The following is a 6,000-nucleotide window of genomic DNA, read 5'->3' as shown; positions in this document are numbered from 1 at the left end:
TAAAACGACAAACAAAGCAACAGAAAAGAAGAACTGAACTAAGACTCTTCGTGTAAACAAAGGTTAAACAAACGTACTCAGGACGCTTGGTCTGCAGACCACCAGGTCATTAATGGAGCGGCACACCGGGCCACGCTGAACACAAAACCACTCGCCATCAATTCGAGGTAGGAAAGATGTTTTTACAGCTGACAACGTCAGGAACAACAAGTCACTTATCAGAGCATCCGATGGACCAACATGAAACACACACACACACACACACACACACACACACACACACACACACACACACACACACACACAAACAACAAAAACACCCCCCTAAACACAGCACATAACAGAGAACACAGTTATTTGCATCAGTAGCATTACACTGATCTCTAAAAAGATCCATCAGAGCCTCTCTACTTTTATCTACTTTGTTCTTGTTCTGAAAGTGTTTATGACGTGCGTTCATGAGGAATCGTCATTGCTTGCATCAGTGTTTGTAACTGAGACAGGAGCACTCACATGGTCAAGGTAGGAGCTGATCTCCACAACCAACTCACGACCGTGTCTCACACCTGCTTAGAACAGAGGCTGTGTGGGAACTTGAAATAATCTGCGATCCCATGAGTTCATTTGGAATTAGAAATAAGGAAAGATAGTAATTTAACGTACTCATGAGATTACAGTAATCTGTGTTAATGTAACTTTTAAAAAAACTCAGAATTTGGAAGCAAACAAGTGAAACCTTTAAGTGAAACATATTTCCACAGTGAAGAAGAGAGCAAGATGACATTTTGGTAGATAGGTAGTGATGTCAAGTGCGAAGTGCAGCTGTATTGTATGTACCACATGTTTGATAAAGGCACCAGGTGGATACAGGCCCCAGCAGACAGTCCAGAGTGGGAATGAAAAACTCACATTGCAGTGATTACATTGCTATCATGGTAATATGAAGTCCTGGTTTACTAACTTCCCCCAGATCTTCATGTGCCCAGACGTCTGATGTAATAAATTACAGCAGCTATTACAGAAGATAGTGATACATCAATTAGTGCCCAAGGGTCTCTGACTATCTACTTACTATCAAATTCTTGAAATATATATTGAGGCTAAGAAAAGACAGCGGAATGTATTGCACGTTCAGCCTCCATCAAGATAAACTTAGCAGGTGTTGCAAGAATGTCCTTCTTATTTTTCTGAGCAGTTTGTGTGTTCTCTCATCATAATATTTTCGTTTGCCGGCGTGACACCGGGCTGCATTTGTGCACACGATTGCCTTCTTTTGATCACATATCAAAAGCCCGGTATATCTGACCAGTTAGCTAGACGTACTGGAAGCCAGCATGTTAGCTGAGACGTTTGCCACCCCACGCAGACATTCGCTTACACTCACGTTGGCTTGCTGTCCGTAACGTCCTCTTTTTCGCACTTTGACATGCAGAGCCAGAGAGGGAGACTTCAAACGGAGGAAGCACAGAGTGATCACACCCACTGAGCTAACATTTAAAACCCATCCAGCCCCACCGGGATGTAGAGGAGCTGCCCTGAAACCGAGATTAAACTCAAAAATATGTATTTAAAAACAGCTTTTTAAAATTTCAAAAGAGTTCAAAGGGCCACGCCAGCATCATCAAAGCAACGTCCTTTCACCATTCTCATATTTACTGCCCAGGCAGAGAATTTATCTCGCAACCTTGAATTATCACAGTTCTTTAGTCATCAGATGAACCACAGAATCAAATAACATACTGCAGTAAAAATGGATTTAAGAAACTTTAATTAAAGCCTTTGCAGAGTTTTCAAATCAAATAAATGTGGCCTTTGAAAATTTGAAGGAATTGGATATCTCAGATATCAACCGCTACCACAACATCTAGTTTTCTCATCAGTTGGACCTAGGAAAGATGTTCAATGGTGTTGAATGTTTAATTGTAATGCCTATTGTATACATTGATTTTATATGTGTGTGTTTGCTTTTAGAGTAACTTCTGAATTAGTGTCATTAAATGGAAGCTCTTCAAATGGTTAAGGCCTTAGACCACATTAAATATAATTGGCTTTCTGCTCCATGTTTTCTCCTGAAAATATAACTTCCATCGCCTTTGTATGTCTCCCAGACAAAAAAAAAAAGAGTTGGTATTCTAATTGATTCTCATATTCAAAGGGCCTGATTGTGGGGGACTGGCTGGTGATTTAGGTTTGTCCTTTGACAACCACACTTTAAACTCCACCCTACACTTGTACACGCACACACACACTCACACACAGGATTAAACCATTAAGAGCAATGCTTCAACTTCACTGGCAGCTCCTTGATCTCTGCAAATCGGTCTAATCCTGCATTGCAGAGGTGTTGGGTGTGGAGCTAACGCCGGTCTAAACCCCCCCCCCCCCCCCCCGCACCGTGTATACGTGGTGCTTAACATCTGACACTCTTTGTACATGTGTGCGTTGGGATGAGGGTCACGGATATGTTGGAGGTTCAGAACTCTGGTGGTGTCTCTCCTTCTCCGTCTCCACCCTTTCAGTCCTCTGGGAAGCTGCCGTTTACAGGCTGCCTGAAATCCACCCACCTCCCCACCAGACCCCGTGAGCATTGTCTCGACAAAGCCTGTTACTCGATGCTTCAATGGGGGTGTTTTGGGTGAGATTTGCCCCTCACTCTCTCCCCCGTGCCCCCCCATCTCCGCTGTGTAGCATGGCGAATAGGATCAGAGGCAAATGGCTCCACTGATAAAGATGGAGAAGGAATATTGAAGCCTTATTGTTTGTTTTCCTCCATCTATACCTTTCTCTCCAGCTTCTTTACCAATCTAATTTATATTCATCTTAGTTCTGGCACCGAGTGCAACCTTATTTCTGTCTCATTTCAAGGACAAACCATTGTAACTTCTAGTTTACTCATACGAGGTCACATGCTAAAGCCATCGTTCAAAAAATATTGATCCGACCAAGAAAATGGCTGCTAGACACTGAACGTGTTGAATAACTTATGTGTTAGGTCAGTTACATCTTACTTTTCAGCTTAAGTTCAGGCCCTTTCAAAAAATCTAATTAAAGGAGCTGGTCGATATTACTCATTAATATTCAAGAATAAGTCTTGTTGTTTTAAATCAAAACAGTCTGTATTGTACATAAAAGCACAATTAAATGTTTTTGAGAAATGTTTTCTTTTCAATGGAGGTAATGATAGATTAATTAGCATTTATTGTGTTCTAAAATGTGTTTACCGGACATCAAAATATACATCTATCTGAAACTTTCCTCTCATCAGGCCTATGTGTTTTATTTATTGTTTACAAGATGCATTCTGTGAAGGTTTGTTGCCTTCTAGCTTCATCCTGAGACATGTCCACAAGTCGTCCTGAGACATGTCCACAAGTCGTCCTGAGACGTGCCCACAAGTCGTCCTGAGACATGTCCACAAGTCGTCCTGAGACATGCCCACAAGTCATTCTGAGACATGTCCACAAGTCGTCCTGAGATATGTCCACAAGTCATCCTGAGATATGTCCACAAGTCGTCCTGAGACATGTCCACAAGTCGTCCTGAGACATGTCCACAAGTCATCCTGAGACATGTCCACAAGTCGTCCTGAGATATGTCCACAAGTTGTCCTGAGACATGTCCACAAGTCATCCTGAGACATGTCCACAAGTTGTCCTGAGACATGTCCACAAGTCATCCTGAGACATGTCCACAAGTCGTCCTGAGACATGTCCACAAGTCGTCCTGATAGGCTGGTCAAGCTTTAGTCAATTAGGCAGGAATTCATGGCAATTTTGCAGCCCTGCTTTGAGAGAGGGAAGGGGATAGAGAGAGAGAGAGAGAGAGAGAGAGAGAGAGAGAGAGAGAGAGAGAGAGAGAGAGAGAGAGAGATTAGGAATCCAGTATGTTTGTGTGACAAGAGTAGTGATTGGTTGCTCTCTGCTGTTCCGATGTTGTCCTCAAAAACAACATATTTATCTATGCCACATGAGAGACAAGGAGACGAAGCTCTCCTGTTTGGAAACTGACATTCTGATCTAAATTGTTTTAAAAATAATTCACTATTTAATTTAAAATTCAAGTAGTTGGACAGAAATGTATTAAACTGCAACTTTTGTGACTTAAGAGAATACAGCTCATGTTGAACACCCACCAGTGGCAGGTTCCTCGTCACTACGGTGGATGTTCTGTGTCTCCTGCAGTTAAAGATAGTCATGGCCCATAACCTCAACATGCTGACTACACACCTTAGGTTCTTCATTTCAGATATTCACTCGGTTAGTCTATTTCAAGGCTGCTTGATTACACGCTCGCCTCTGTCTACACCAGTTTGGACGATGTGATTTCATTCCCCACTTGGAACTTCAAGAAAAAAAGTAGCTGTCACAATTAAAAACATATAAATAATGTACTATGAAATAAATTAATTATATTCCTTAAAACATTGATATCATAGCATGAATATAAAAATATCCTTCTCAAACGCTCAGTGCACGAATCATTAGAAGGCTTTGAATAATTGGGCTTATTTGCATGTAGTGAGAGAAAGTGCGTTTGACAGCGTCCACTGCAGACCCACAGAGAGCGTTTTAATGAATGCCCACTGCTGTTTACTGAAGCGTCCTCCACACAACCCCTATCTTCCGTCTCTGTCTCTCCTACTCTCATTTTCACCAGCAAGACCTTTCTAATATGACTCCGACATGATATTGTCACATGAGCAAATTTATCACACCTCTTTTTTGTGTAACCTGATGCAGAACGTGCTAATTATGCAGCTTTAATAGTTCGCTTTCAGGTAAGACACGTGTGGCTGAAATGTGTGATTACAAATGTATCATTCTGGCTTAGTATAGAGACGTCTGAACATTAGGATGGAATTGTGTTTCGCCGAGCAACAATGCACTCCAAATGTATGGTACACTAACACATTCAAAAGGTATCAATACTCATGGGATACTCACTAGTCTTTTATATTTATCCTTTGAGCGCTTGCTGGTCCGTTCCTACAGGCTCAGGACCAAACAGAAGCTGGTCTTTCAGTTGCGAGCGTTCACTCTGAGAGGGCTGCAGCATCGTTAGGCATTATTGCAGACTTGCAAACGCAACGAAGAACTCCAGAGGCGAGCAGTCACCTTGAGCAGAGAGGCTCATGGGATGTAATTGAGGTGCCGTGACAGTGCTCGTGCTATCACGGGTGAGGAGCCACCGTTACTCCACCCCACCCTCACCGGGAACACCCCCTCCCCCCCAATCATTAAAACAGGACGCTTGAACGTCCCCCGAGATCGAGATGGATGAGGCACCAGCACAGAGCCCGTCTGTGGGGGCACAGAGCCCTGTCAGCCACTTCAAAACTGTTTGTCAGGTCTCCACACACACACAAGGCTCTCGCTATCTGCTCTGGACGGGCCTTAGCTTCGCACAGGCTTCCTGTCAGCAACACCTGAGCCTCTCTTATCCAGAGAATAGAGCACCTCATGTACTTACACAAAAGAAAGGACGCAACAAAAGTAGCCCTTCAGGGCCAGCAGAAGGCGGCCGATCCATCACCTTCAAGCAGCTTCACCCTCATTGTTGGGAGGGTGGACTTGCATGACAGGTATGGATGGGGAGTTCAGGCAAAGTTGGTGTTTGAATTTTCGAGGCATTATTGAAAATCTAATTCACGATGGGCAGAGCGGGTGTGCATTAAGGCCAAGTGTCCCCGTGTTGCGCTTTGTGCCAATATTAAAAGGAAGCACTCGTGACAAACGCACCGGTCTGCTACGTACATGATATAAAGATCTGTGATCGGTCATCACTGTCATAGAAAAGGCAACCAGAGCACAGTCATGATGGAGAGGACAGTGCAGACAGTGCTGTCTTCTAGTCCCTCAAGAAACAGCCACGTATTATGTATGACAAAGCTCAAGGGTCATGCACTTTGAATGTCTCGCCTGTTCTTTCTCATTTTCAAACATATGTAACTAATCAGCGTTGCGAATATAACAGGCAGAGAACTTTTCCGCCCTTGAAACT

The sequence above is a fragment of the Brachyhypopomus gauderio genome, chromosome 21 (assembly GCF_052324685.1).
Source record: "Brachyhypopomus gauderio isolate BG-103 chromosome 21, BGAUD_0.2, whole genome shotgun sequence".
In the NCBI taxonomy this organism is placed as follows: Eukaryota; Metazoa; Chordata; class Actinopteri; order Gymnotiformes; family Hypopomidae; genus Brachyhypopomus; species Brachyhypopomus gauderio.
The sequence above is the reverse complement of the archived record's forward strand: the minus strand, read 5'-3'. Positions refer to the sequence as shown.